The 15,396-nt window shown below is 39.1% G+C and overlaps 1 protein-coding gene across 5 annotated transcripts in view; it reads left to right on the top strand.

Moving 5' to 3' along the window:
- RAB6A (RAB6A, member RAS oncogene family) overlaps window positions 1–15,396 on the top strand; it is a 97,732-nt gene that overhangs the window by 44,302 nt on the left and 38,034 nt on the right. The gene's annotated exons all lie outside the window — the stretch shown is intronic.

The following is a 15,396-nucleotide window of genomic DNA, read 5'->3' as shown; positions in this document are numbered from 1 at the left end:
TCAGTTAGGAGGTAGAGGGGTAGAGGGTTGGGGAAATGTGAGCAAGAGCCTTTATTATGGTTTATATGAGAAGAAACAGGCAAGACCAGGAAAGCAGGTTTAGGATTAGCTAGTTTGGATAATTTCAGAGGTTCTGGGGTTCAGGGGCTGCTCCTAGGTATCTAGTACATGGCCCAGGTGATTAGGGCTGTATAATAGTGGCCCTCAGTGTGATAGAGGAGATCCTAGGGGATTGGCTTTGGACTGGGTGGTTTGCTAATGAAAGTTGTTGTCATAGGTAAGTTTATTATCTCTAAGAAAAATCTCTAAGGGTAGTCCTTTCAGTGTCAGCAATGCCCCCATATCAAAACATCAAATTATGGGAAATAAAATTAGCTTACTACAGAATCTAATAAAGGTTAGAAGAACAAAAATACATGAGAGAACAGAAAAACAGTGTAGAGGGTGGTGCCTGTGGCTCAAAGGAGTAGGGCGCCGGCCCCATATGCCGGAGGTGGCGGGTTCAAACCCAGCCTTGGCGAAAAACTGCAAAAATATAATAAAAAAAAGAAAAACAGTATAGAAAATCAGTGAAACCAAAATGATCAACAAAATTGACTGCTGTTTTGCTAGACTGATTGAGAAAAATAAAAGACTCAAATACTAAAATCAGAAGTGAAAGAGGAGATATTACTATCAACTATACAGAAATAGGATTATAATGAGGCCAGGCATACTTGGAATTCTAATACTCTGGGAGGCCGAGGTAGGTAGATTGCTTGAGCTCACTAGTTCAAGACCACCCTGAGCAAGAACGAGATCCCTGTCTCTGAAAAGCAGTTGGACATTGTGGCAGATACCTGTAATCCCAGCTACTTTAGAGGCTGAGCCAAGAGGATCACTTGAGCCTAAGAGTTTGAGGTTGCTGTTAGCTGTGATGTCACATCACTTTCTGAGGGTGACTAAAGTGAGGCTGTGTTTCAAAAAAAAAAAAAAAAGAAAGAAAGAAAGGACTATAATGGAAGGTTATGCTATCCAATTACATGACCTGGATAAAATGTACAAATTCTGAAAAAGACACAAACTTCTGAAAGTAACTAAGGAAGAAAATGTGAATCTACCTATATTAAGTAGAAATAATTAATAATCAGAAAACTTCCACCAGGAAAATCCCAGTACCATGTGGTTTTGTCGGTCAGTTCTATAAAGTATTTAAAGAACACTAATACTTTATAAACTCTTCTAAAAAATAGAAGCGAACACTTCATAACTTACTTTATGAGGTCAGTATTACTCTAATATTCAACCCAGACAAAGACATCAAAATTTTAAAAATTACAGACCAATATCCCTTATGAATATTCTAATGAAAATCTTCAAAAACTATTACCAAACTGATTCCAGCAACATGTAGAAAAAGGATTACACGTTTTTTTAACAAATGAGATTTATCCCAGGATTGCAAAGTTGGTTCAACATACAAAAAGCAATCAATGTGTGACTAGAATAAAGGACAGAGGGAGGGGGGAGGTGGGTAGAGGGAAGGGGATTGGTGGGATTACACCAGCGGTGCATCTTACAAGGGTATATGTGAAACTTGGTAAATGTGGAATATAAGTGTCTTGGCACAGTAACTGAGAGAATGCCAGGAAGGCTATGTTAACCAGTGTGATGAAAGTGTGTCAAACGGTCTGTGAAGCTAGTGAATGATGCCCCATGATCATATCAATGTACACAGCTGTGATTTAATAAAAAAAAAATAGAATAAAGGACAGAATTACATGATCATTTCAAGAGACACTTAAAAAGCATTTGACAAAATCTAACAGCCTTTCATGATAAAAACACACAACAAACTAGGAAGAGAAAGGAACTTCAACGTAATAAAGAACATATGTAAAGGCTCAGTGCCCATAGCACAGTGGTTACGGCACCAGACACATACACTGAAGGTGGCGCCTTCAAGCCCGGCCTAAGCCAGCTAACCAACAATGACAACTGCAACAAAAAATAGCCAGGCCTTGTGGTGGGCTCCTGTGGTCCCAGCAGCTTGGGGTGCTGAGGCAGGAGAATCGCTTGAGCCCAAGAGTTTGACACCATGGCACTCTATCAAGGGTGACATGATGAGACTCTGCTTCAAAAAAAAAAAGAACATCTGTAAAAATACTGTAGCCAGCTGAGCACAGTGAGCACAGTGGTTCATGCCTTTAATCCTAGCACTTAAGGAGGTCAAGGCAGGAGGATTGCTTGAGACCAGGAGTTCAAGATCAGCCTGAACAAGACCCCATCTCTACAAAAAAACAAACATTAGTTGGGTGTGGTGATCTTTACCTGTAGTTTCAGCTACTCAGGAAGCTAAGGCAGAAGGATTGCTTCAGCCCAGGAATTTGAGGTTGCAGTGAGGAGTAATGATGCCACTGTACTCCAGACAGGGTGACACAGTGACAACTTGTCTCAAAAAAAAAAAAAAGTCTGGCTTGGCACTCATAGCTCCCTGGTTAAGGACACCAGCCACATTCACATGGGGTGGCAGATTCGAACTCAGCCTGGGCCTGCCAAACAACAATTACAACTGCAACAAAAAAATAGCCGGGCGTTGTAGCGGTGCCTGTAGTACAAGCTACTCGGGAGGCTGAGGCAAAAGAATTGCTTAAGCCCAACTCTTCTTTTTCTTTCTTTTTTTTTTTTTTTTTTTTTTTGAGACAGAGTCTCACTATGTCATCCTGGGTAGAATGCTGTGGCATCACAGCTCACAGCAATCTCCACCTCTTGGGCTTAAGCCATTCTCTTGCTTTAGCCTCCCGAGTAGCTGGGACTACAGGCACCCATCACGACACCCGGCTAGTTTTTTATTGCAGTTGTCGTTGTTTAGGAGGCCCAGGCCAAGTTTGAACCTGCCATCCTTGTTATATGGGCCCATGCCCTACTCACTGAGCCACAGGCACTGCCCTGAAAAAGCATCTTTTGATCTGCTTATCTATTTTACGTCTATATGTATGTATTACCATGTAGTTAGTATAAAAACTTGAATTCATTGCTTTGTTTTAGTAATGGATTCCACATTAATATGAATAAAGGAATGATTAATTTCCATAGTTATTAAATATCACTTATTAACCAACACCATCTGCATTATTATTATTACGTTTTGTTTTGTTTTGTTTTAGAGATAGAGTTTCACATTGTCACCCTTGGTAGAGTGCTATGGCGTCACAGCTCACAGCAACCTCCAGCTCTTGGGCTTAGGCAATTCTCTTGCCTTAGCCTCCTGAGTAGCTGGGACTACAGGTGCCTGCCACAATGCCTGGCTATTTTTGTTGTTGTTGCAGTTTGGCTGAGGCCAGGTTTGAACCCACCACCCTCAGTATATGGGCCAGCACCCTACTCACTGAGCCACAGGTACCGCCCACCATTTGCATTATTGAGTAGACCATTTTGATTTTTTAAAAAGCTTCTAGAGTGAACTTAAAATATTTATCCTTTTAGTACGTATGTTCTAAAAGGAGACTCTGAGGATCTACTAAATAAATCTATTTTAAATAGATCTATTTTAAATAAATATTTAAAATATTTATTCCAGGAATATGTCTTCTTAATTGAATTCTTCTTGAAAAAGTGAAAAACATGTTATGGACTTTACAATTGGAAGGACCTTTGTTACATCTTAGTTCTACTATTTAGTAGTTAGATGGTCTTAGACCAATTATTTAATTATTCAGAGTCTATATTTTTGCAGCTGTAAAGTGAGAATTGTAATCCCTGTGCAAGGTGATTCCTTCTTTGTGATTATTGTCATATACCATTAAGAAAAACATCTTGCTGGGTGTGGACTGAGGCCTAAGGGCAAGGATGTGGTCCCCTGACTGCAGTAGAGCCTATAAGCAGAGGCTTGCCAGGTGTGGACTGAGACCTGAGGGCAAGAGCATGGTTCCCTGAGTGCAACAGAGCTGGTAAGTGTCTGGGTATGGACTGAGACTGGCAGATGGAGGCGTGGTCCCCTCTATTCAATAGAACTGGCTAGCAGAGGCTTGCTGGGTGTGGACTTAGACTGGTGGGCGGGGGCATGGTCCCCTGACTCCAACTGGGCTGATGAGCAGAGAAGTGGATGCCAGTGTGGACTGAGTCTGGCAGGCAAGGGCATGGACCTCTGGCTCTAATTGTGCTGTTGGAGACCCTTGGATCCCACTCTGTTGAGCAGGGTTTGTACTACTTGAGACAATTTGATTGAAACTTGTGTCTGGGACTGTCCACCTTGGGACACTCTGAGGTTAACCTTCAAAGTTCTGTAGCGGAAAAGAACTGAAGGTGGGGGCGGGGTGTGGAAGCTGTCTGTACCACTCCACAGCAGAGATTTAAACCTAATACCATGGCTTCTTAGGATAGGATAGAGGTTGACTGATTTCAAAACAGCCAGCTTGTGCTGTCGTACCAAGTAGATCCTCAGAGTCTCCAGCCAAAATTCTTAAAGGGGCCTGTGTAAGGCAGTAGGGGATAAGCCACAATTACCAAGCCTAGCATTTTGGTAAGGGTCTGATTATCTCTAGTACCTGGGAACCCCAATTCAGTCTCATCCTACCAGTTCTAATAACCAAACAATGGAAAATAAACATGGTGAGGAACCAACAGAAGAACTCTGGCAACATGAATAACCAGAGTAGATCAACCCCCTATCCCCCATGGAATGACACAGGAGATACAACTGAAGATGCCATGCATAGGCAAATGGCTGAAATGTCAGAAATAGAATTCAGAATATGGATGGCAAATATGACTAGAAGGGAAGAAAAGTTAGAAATTGAAATCCAAAGAGTAGTTCTAAAGTTGTCTCAAGAAATTAATGAATTCAAAGACAGTCACCAAAGTTATGGACATAATGAGAAAAGAGATAGCAGAGTTCAAGGAAATGAAAAAGTGACTCAAGGAGCGCCAAAATACAGTAGAATCCCTCATAAGAGTGGAGTAAGCAGAAGAAAGGATCTCTGAAATTGAAGACAGAGCTTTTGAACGTTCCCAAATTCTCAAAGAGGCAGACAAATGTAGAGCAAAAACTGATCATTCCCTGAGAGAGTTGTGGGATCATTCCAAAAGATCAAATATTCGTCTTGTAGGAATTCCTGAAGAAGAGGATGCTCCTATAGGTACAGATGCTCTACTCCAAGAGATTATGGAGGAGAGTTTCCCAAGCATTGCAAAGCAATACAGAAATTCAGATAGTAGACAGTTTCAGTACCCAAACAAGACTCAACTCAAATAATGCATCTCCTAGATACCTTGTCATTAACTTTGCCAAAGTTAAATGAAGGAGAAAATTCTGCAAGCAGCCAGGTGTAAGAAAAGTATTACCTAGAACAGGAGAAGTATCAGAATGATTGCAGATCTCTCAGCTGAAACGTTTCAAGTCATAACAGGATGGTCATCAACCTTCAATCTCCTAAAACAAAACAACTTTCAGCCCAGGATCCTATATCCAGCTAAACTGAGTTTCATTTGTGAAGGAGAAATCAAATATTTTAATGACATACACATGTTGATGAAGAAATTTGCCATAACTAAACCAGCTCTCCAGGATATTCTTAGACATATCCTCCACAATGGTCTGCCATCAAAGTTAACTCACTCAGAAATTTTTGAACAAAATCCAACTTGAGCAGTGGTGAAAGGATTAAAAATTTCCACTGCACATTTGAAAAACATGACACCCCAAACACTGCCAGGCTTATTATCAGTTCCCTCAATTAATCTGAATGGTTTATATTGTCTTCTAAAGAGGCACAGGTTGGCTAAATGGATACATAAACTCAGACCAGATATCTGCTGCATACAAGAATCTCATCTTACCTTAAAGGATAAAAATAGACTCAGGGTGAAGGGATGGACATTTATAATACAGGCAAATGGAAACCAGAAAAAAGCAGGGGTTGCAATTTTAACTGCAAATACAATTTGCTTTAAACCAACAAAGATAAAGATAAGGATGGTCACTACATATTTGTCAAGGGAAATACCCAACATGAAGAAATTTTGATATTAACATTTATGCACCCTACAAGAATGCTCCTCAATTTATAAAGCAAACTCTAATGGATATGAAGAACTTGATGTCTTCCTGCACTATAATAGTTGGAGATTTTAACACCCTTTTGACAGTTTTGGATAGATTTTCCAAGAAGAAATCAAACAAAGAAATACTAGATTTAAACCTGACTCTAAAACAAATGGACTTAACAGACCTCTACAGAACATTTCATCCTAATAAAACCGAATATACATTCTTCTCATCAGCCCATGGATCATCCTTCAAAATTGATCATATCTTAGGACACAAGTTTAACCTCAGCAAATTTAAAATAATAGAAATTATTCCTTATATCTTCTTGGATCACCATTGGAATAAAAGTTGAACTCAGCAGCAACAAGAATCTTCATACTCAATATCATGGAAACTACGTGATGTTAACCTGAATGATAGTTGGGTGAAAGACGAGATCAAGAAGGAAATCAAGTTTTTGGAACAAAATGGTCATGAAGACACAAATTATCAAAACCTGTGGGATACTGCCAACGCAGTCCTAAGAGGGAAATTTATAGCATTGGAAGCCTTCATCAAGAGAACAGAAAAGAGAGGAAGCCAACAACTTAATGAATCATCTCAAGCAACTGGACAAAGAAAAACATTCCAACCCCAAACCCAGCAGAAGAAAAGAAATAACCAAAATTAGGGTAGTATTAAGTGAAATTGAAAACAAAAAAAAAATCATTCAGAATATCAGTGAAACAAAAAGTTGATTTTTTTGGAAAGATTAATAAAATTGATAATTTTTGGCCAACCTAAGCAGAAACAGAAATGTTAAATCTCTAATATTATCTATCAGAAATGATAAAAGGAGAAATGGCAGCAGATACCTTAGAAATTTAAAAAATCCTAAATGGTTACTATAAAAAACTGTATACCCAGAAATGAAAATCTGAAGGAAATGGACCAATACCTAGAAGCCGGCCATCTTCCTTGACTGAGTCAGAAAGACTTAGAAATTTTGAATAGAGCTATATCAATCACTGAAATAGCATCTACAATACAAAGTCTTCTCTCCCCCCTCAAAAAGTTCAGGACCAGATGGCTTCACATCTGAATTCTATCAAACTTTTAAAGAGGAACTAGTACCTATATTATATAACCTCTTCCAAAGCATAGAATAAGAGGGAATACTTCCCAACACAGTCTATGAAGCAAATATCACCCTGATCCCCAAACCAGGAAAGGATACAACAAAGAAAGAAAATTAATTCATTAAATGTCATTAATGAATATTGATGCAAAAATATTCAATAAGATCTTAGCAAACAGAATTCAACAACACATCAAAAACTTATATACCATGATCAAGTTATTCTTATTCCAGGGTGGTTGGTTCAACATACACAAATCTATAAATATACTACATCACATAGATAAAATAAAAAACAAAGACTATATGATTCCATCAGTAGACACATAAAAAGCTTTTGATAATATCCAGCATCCTTTCATGATCAGAACACTTAAGAAAATAGGACATTTCTTAAACTGGTAAAGGCTGTCTACAGCAAACCCATCAGCCAATTTCATATTGAATGGAGTAAAATTGATCCACACAGATCAGGAAGTAGGCAAGGATGCCCCTTGTCTCCACTGCTATTCAACATAGTAATGGAAGTCTTAGCCATCACAATCAGGCAAGAGAAGGTGATCCAGGGTGTCCAAATAGGTTCAGAGGAGATCAAACTGTCACACTTTGCTGATATGATCCTATACCTGGAAAATCCCAGGGACTCAACTACAAAACTCTTAGAAGCGATCAAGTAACACAGCAGTGTCTCAGGATACAAAATCAGTACTTACAAATCAGTGACTTTTATATATGCCAAGAATTATCTTGATGGAAAAATAGTCAAGGACTCTATTCTTTTTATAGTAGTGCCAAATAAGATGAAATATCTGGGAATTTGCCTAAGAAAGGACGTGAAATATCTCTATAAAGAGAATTATGAAACTCCGAGAAAAGAAATAGCTGAAGATGTTAACAAATGGAAGAACATAACATGCTAATGGCTGGGAAGAATCAACATTGTTAAAATGTCCATACTACCCAAAGCAATCTACAGATTCAATGCAATCCCTATTAAAGCATTATTGTCATACTTTAAAGAGCTTGAAAAATAGTGCTTCGTTTTATATGGAATCAGAATAAAACCTCAAATAGCCAATACATTACTCAGAAATAAAAACTAATCAGTAGGTATCACATTACCAGACTTCAGGCTATACTATAAATCTATAGTGATCAAAACAGCATGGTACTGGCACAAAAACAGAGGTAGATTTATATAACAGAATAGAGAGCCAAGAGATGAACCCAGCTACTTATCATCATTTGATCTTTGATAAGTCTGTCAAAAATATTCAGTAGGGGATAGACTCCCTATTTAACAAATGGTGCTGGGTCAACAGCTGGTCAGTGGTGCTGGTCAAAACTGGACCTCCACCTTTCACCATTAACAAAAATTGGTTCTCACTGGATAAAAGATTTAAACTTAAGACATGAAACTATAAAAAATACTAGAAGAGAGTGCAGGGAAAACACTTGAAGAAATTGGCCTGAGAGAATATTTTATGAGGAGGACCCCCTGGGCAATTGAAGCAACACCAAAAATACATTCCTGGGATCTGATCAAACTAAAAAGCTTTTGCACAGCCTAGAGCACAGTAAGTAAAGCAAACAGACAACCTTCAAATGGGAGAACATTTTGTAGTTTATGCTTCTGACAAATAACTAGATAACAAATATTCTGATTACTAGAATCTACAGAGATTCTAATTTCTTTCAAACTAATCAGTAAGAAAAGAAATAACCCCATTTCTATGTGGGCGAGAGACTTGAACAGAAACTTCTCTCATGAAGACAGGTGCATGGCCTACAAACACATGAGAAAATGATCATCATCCTTAATCATCAGAGAAATGCAAATCAAAACTACTTTGAGGTATCATCCTACTCCAGTAATTAGCCCACATCATAAAATCCCAAAACTACAGATGTTGGCGTGGATGTGGAGAGAAGGGAACACTTCTACACTGGTGGTGGGAATGCATGCTAATACGACCTTTTTGGAAAGAAGTCTAGAGAATACTCAAGGAACTAAAACAGACCTACTGTTTAGTCCTGCAATTCCTCTACTAAGTATATACCCAGATGATCAAAAATTATTTTACAACCAAATGCAGCCAAATTTTTATGCAAATGTTTATTGCAGCCAAATTCATAATTGCCAAGACATTGAAAGAGCCCAAGTGCCCATCGACCCATGAATGGATTAACCAATTGTGGGAAATGTACACCATGTAATACTGTGCAGGCATAAAAAAGATGGAGACTTCACATCTTTATGTTCACCTGGATGGAGCTGGAACATATTCTTCTTAGTAAAGTATCTCAAGAATGGAAAAAGAAGTATCTAGCATACTCAATACTACTATGAAATCAATATATAATCACCTATACATTCATACTAATGGTAAAACATAACTATAGTCCAGAAAATGGAAGGGAAGGTGTCAGGGGAAGGTGGGAGGAGGAAAGGGATTTGGGAGGATCTCACCTAATGTGCATGATACAGTGGTATTTTTCAGAACTGTTAAGAAGAGTATAATTGTAACAGATGTGTTAATTATTTGAATGTAAGTATTTCACATGTATCAAATCAGTACACTGAACCCCATAAATGCATCCGTGTACACAGTTACGATTTAATAAAAGCAAAAAAATTTTTTAAATTTAAAAATCTATTTTAAATTTAAAAAAGATTGTTGTTATTAGGATTGTTATTGAGAGGTCGAGGGAGGAGGATTGCCTGTTCTCAGGAGTTGGAGACCAGCCTGAGCAAGAGTGAGACCTTGTCTCTACAAAAATAATAAAAATGCATTCGAATCTCCATAGTTAACCACCTCTCTGACCTAATTTTCTCAGACTGGACATATACCACATGTACATATCAATAGAGCAGCTCTAGTTCCTTATGTTAACTACCTACATATGTTCACTGGTTTGCTACAGTCCTTTGGGTAGTCAGTTTTTAGAGGTTCTACTATATTAGTCAGGCATAGTGGAATGTTACTGTAGTTCAGCTACTACTCGGGAGGGCAAATGGATCACTTGTGCTCAGGAATTTGATATTGCAGTATGCTATAATGATACCACTGCACTCTAGCCCAGGCAACAGAGTGAGACTCTGCCCCCCCCCCACAAATGTATATATACACATACACACATACATACATACACACATACAGGTATATGTACACACATGTACATATATATATTCCTTTTTTTTTTTTTTGGCCAGGGCTGGGTTTGAAACCACCACCTCTGGCACATGGGGCCAGCACCCCACTCCTTTGAGCCATAGGTGCTGCCCATATATATATTCCTATGAGAAAAACGGCTGAATATAATTTGTGGACTTATTTTATTAAAACCATAAATGTGAGGCCAGGCACTGTGGCTGATGCCTGTAATCCTAGCACTCTGAGAGGCCAAGGCTGGTGGATTGCTTGAGCTCAGGAGTTCAAGACCAGTTTGAGCAAGAGTGAGACTCAGTCTTTAAAAATAGTCAGGTGTTGTGGTGGGCGCCTGTAGTCCCAACTACTCGGGAGGCTGAGGCAAGAGAATCACTTGAGCCCAAGAGTTTGAGGTTGCTGTGAGCTATGATGACACGACACTCAACCCAAGGATGACTGAGTGAGACTGTCTCAGAAAAAAAACAAAAACAAAAACTGTAAAGGTGATAGCTGAACAAGGGTAACTAAAATGTAAATCTGACATTGAAGAAAAGTCACTTCATTATAAAATTTAAAAGCTAATGAACATGTACTGTGTGTTTTACTATCTTTTGAACATTTCAGAAATTGTTTAGCTACTTAAGACTTTATAAAAAGAGCAAGTTTAGAAATAAAATTTGTTCAGTCACCAAGAGTGCTTCAGTTTCTTTTGGACACATTTTAGATCAGGTAGCTTCAACTTTTAGGTCTCTGCAACCGCACAGCTTTTAGGTTTCCACCATGTGATTTCTTTTGTATATTGTATTTTGAGTCTGAGCAGTGCCTCTCTTTCTCCTCAACAGAGGAGCCACAAATAGCAGTCTCAGTGACTAAAAACATTTTGAGGTTAAGAAGCCAGATAGGGAGAATTCTAGAGAGTGTAAGTTCCTGTCTTTGAGAGTAGAACCAAGGAGCACAGTATAAAAAATATGAACTAGGGAGTCTTAGTCTAAGAATAATGAGCTGGAGACTAGAGTTATCTGAGTGGTTTTTTTTGTTTGTTTGTTTGTTTGTTTTTGAGACAGAATCTCACTTGGTCACCCTCAGTAGAGTGCCGTGGCATCTTGCCTCAGCCTCCCAAGTAGCTGGGACTACAGGTGCTCGCCACAATGCCTGGCTATTTTTTAGAGAGGAGGTCTCTTGTGTTCAGGCTGGTCTCGAACCTTTGAACTCAAGCAGTCTTCCTGCCTCAGCGTCCTAAGTGCTGGGATTACAGGCATGAGCCACCTTGCCCATATCTATCTGGGTGTTTTTTAAGTACTTAATTGTACCAAAGTTTTCTCTCTCTCTCTCTCTTTTTTTTTTTTCCGAGACAGAGCCTCAAGCTGGGTAGAGCGCTGTAACATCACAGCTCACAGCAACCTCCAACTCCTGGACTTAAAGGATTCTCTTGCCTCAGCCTCCCATGTAGCTGGGACTACAGGAGCCTGCCACAATGCCTGGCTTTTTTTTTTTTTTTTTTTACTGTAGTTGTCATTGTTGTTTGGCAGGCCCAGGCTGGATTCGAACCTACCAGCTATGTTGTATGTGGCTGGTGCCATAGCCGCTTGAGTTACAGGCGACAAGCCTCTCTCTCTCTTTTTATTTCAGAATTGCACAGGAGTACAAATGTTTTGGTCACATGTATTGGTTTTGGGTAGTTAGAGTCAAAGTTATAGGTATGCCCATCATTAAGATAGCATGCACTGGGCGGCGCCTGTGGCTCAAGGAGTAGGGTGCCGGTCCCATATGCTGGAGGTGGCGGGTTCAAACCCAGCCCTGGCCAAAAACCACAAAAAACAAAAAAAAAAAAAGAAAAAGATAGCATGCACTGTACCCATTAGGTGTGAATTTACCCAGCCCTTCCTTTCTGTCCCACCTGCTTGGTTTCCATTGAGTTTTACTATCATATATGCCCACTAATGTTGATCAGTTAGTTTCAGTTTAATAGTCAGTATATGTCTCTTTTTCCATTCTTATGCTTCACTTAGAAGAATGGTCTCTTTCCATCCATGTTGTAACAAAAGGTATTAGTTCACCATTTTTTTTTTTTTTTTTTTGTCAGGGCTGGGTTTAAACCCACCACCTCTGGCATATGGGGCCAGCACCCTACCCCTTTGAGCCACAGGTGCTGCCCCAGTTCACCATTTTTTTTTTTTAATGGCTGTATAGCACACATAAACCACATTTTATTAATCTACTCATGTATTGGGCAGCACCAGTAGCTCAATCAGCAAGGGTGCTGGCCACATTTATCTAGGGTGGCGGGTTTGAATCCGGCCTGGGCCTGCTAAGCAACAATGGCAACTGCAACCAAAAAAAAAAAAAAAAATAGCTGGGTGTTGTGGCGGGCGCCTATAGTCTCAGCTACTTGGGAGGCTGGGGCAAGAGAATCGCTTAAGGCAAAGACTTTGGGGTTGCTGTCATCTGTGACGCTACGGTACTCTACCCAGGGCTAAAGCTTGCAACTCTCTCTCAAAAAAAAATCTACTCATGTATTGATGGACACTGGATTGATTCTACATCTTTGTGAATTGTTTCTGCACGAAACATTCTATTGCATGTGTCTTTTTTTTTTTTTTTTTTTTTGTGGTTTTTGGCCAGGGCTGGGTTTGAACCCGCCACCTCTGGCCTATGGGACCGGCGCCCTACTCCTTGAGCCACAGGCGCCACCCTGCATGTGTCTTTTTAATAAAAAAGGCTCTTTCACCTTTGGGTAAATACCCAGTAGAGGGATTGTTGAGTCAAATGATACGCCTACTTTTAGTTCTTTGAGGTATCTCCATACTACGTGGTTTTTCCACATAAATTGTACTAGTTTGCAATCCCACCAGCAATGTTTAATTTATGTGTTCCTTTATCTCCGCATCCATGCCATCATTTGTTGTTTTGGGTATATGCAATTCTCTGTGGAATTAAGGATACTTTTCAGGCAAACCTGAAATTGCCACTATTTTTGTACACTGAGACTATTGCTTCTGTGCTGATGTTGATGGGATATACAGTTATGTGAAATTTGATAGAGAAGGAACGATTTTGATTCTTTGTAGTAAAGTTGCTAATGAAGTCAAACTATCACTATTAGAAGGAGTTACAGCTGTTTATAAGAATTAGATTCAGTCCTAGATCAAAAGATACTTGTCTATCAAAAATATCCTTCATCCTTCCTTGAGAAGACTCTTTTGAAAGTGTAGAACATCATGTATTATTTTTGAATACGAAGAATTGACCCTGTGTGGTAAGCTGCCAATTTAGTTTTCAGGTAAGGAGTTCTTCAATTAATCATTTTAACGTTCCCTACCACCACACACACCACACACACAACAGAAAGACTTTAAAGAATGCTAGTCTTATTGCTAGAAATTTATCATTGAATTTAGGTGAATCATGTGTCACTGAAACTTATCAAGTTTTATTTCATAAAAATAAATTTTGTGTGCTTCATAATTCATATTCTGTAATGATTCATTTGTACTGAATTAATTGCATTTGAAATATAGCAAACTAGTTGGACTTAATTGGTTACATTGTAGGCATTATTTCACTGTTACCTGGGAAACTGTTCTTTTTAGCTAGAGTCTGGAAGTGATTCCCTTAGGTTGATCTTGTTCTTTAGTTCTTTTTCTTTTTCCTATTATAAAACTACAAATTTTCGGATAGTTTGAAGAGTATCAGTTTGAACTATATTGTTGCCATTTTTTGTAGTTCAAAAATGATAGAATATTGCCAACTTTATATGGTTGATTTTTTTTTTTTTTTGACTGTGTCTTGCTCTGTGGCCTAGTCTACAGTTTTGTTTTTTTTTTTTGTTCTTGTTTGTTTTTTTTTGTAGAGAGAGAGTTTCACTTTATTGCCCTCGGTAGAGTGCCGTGGGGTCACACAGCTCACAGCAACCTCCAACTCCTGGGCTTAGGCGATTCACCTTGCCTCAGCCTCCCGAGTAGCTGGGACTACAGGCGCCAGCCACAACACCCGGCTATTTTTTTGTTGCAGTTTGGCCGGGGCTGGGTTTGAACCCTCCACCCTCAGTATATGGGGCCGGCGCCCTGCTCACTGAGCCACAGGCGCCACCCTATGGTTGAGTTTTTAAAAGAAATCTTAAGAACTCTATCGTTTGAGTAAACTCATCATTTTATTTGAGAAAGATAATGTTGTACTGAGTAACTTTTGTGAATACTTTGAATTTCAAGGATTTCTTACTATTTTATTTGTTATTTTTGCAAATCAACAATAAATGTAAGGTACAGGATGGCATAGATAAAACTGTGAGTTTTAGGCACATAATAAACTTGTTGAGAAAGATGGTGATAATTGTTTTACACAAAATTTTAGTTTTCTACCAATAGACATAAAATCTCCCACTGGATAGACCACTTTTCTGATCCAATCTTTAATATTTTTTTAATATTTAAAAATTTTTAATGACTCATTTTTTAAATACATAGACTATACCTAGTTCCTGTGTTAAGGAGCATGGCACAAAGATATTTGGGGGTGGAATGTGTATATGTGTTTACATATACATAAACATTTATTAATGGAATGATTAACTTTTTAAAATAGATTCTGCATCAGTTTCTTCTTGGTGTCCTTTGTCTTCTATTTATCTTTCTCTCTCTTTTTATTTTGAGATAGAGCCTCAAAGTGTTGCTGCCCTGGGTAGAGTGCCGTGGCGTCACAGCTCACAGCAACCTCCAACTTCTGGGCTTAAGAGTTTCTCTTGCCTCAGCCTCCCAAGCAGCTGGGACTACAGGCGCCAGCCACAATGCCCAGCCATTTTTTTTTTATTCATTTATTTTTTTTTTAGAGACAGTCTCACTTTGTCACCCTTGGTAGAGTGCTATGTATGACATTACAGCTCACAGCAACCTCCAACTCCTGGGTTTAGGCGATTCTCTTGCTTCAGCCTCCTGAGTAGCTGGGACTATAGGCGCCAGCCACAATGCCCAGCTATTTTTGTTGTTGTTGTTGTTGCAGTTTGGCCGGGGCTGGGTTTGAACCCACCACCCTTGGTATATGGGGCCGCCACTCTATTCACTGAGCCACAGGCGCCGCCCTGCCCAACCATTTTTTTTGGTTGTAGT

Source organism: Nycticebus coucang, chromosome 14 (genome assembly GCF_027406575.1).
Source record: "Nycticebus coucang isolate mNycCou1 chromosome 14, mNycCou1.pri, whole genome shotgun sequence".
Taxonomy (NCBI): domain Eukaryota; kingdom Metazoa; phylum Chordata; class Mammalia; order Primates; family Lorisidae; genus Nycticebus; species Nycticebus coucang.
Note: the sequence above shows the minus strand (reverse complement) of the source record. Positions and strands in the feature narration are given on the sequence as shown.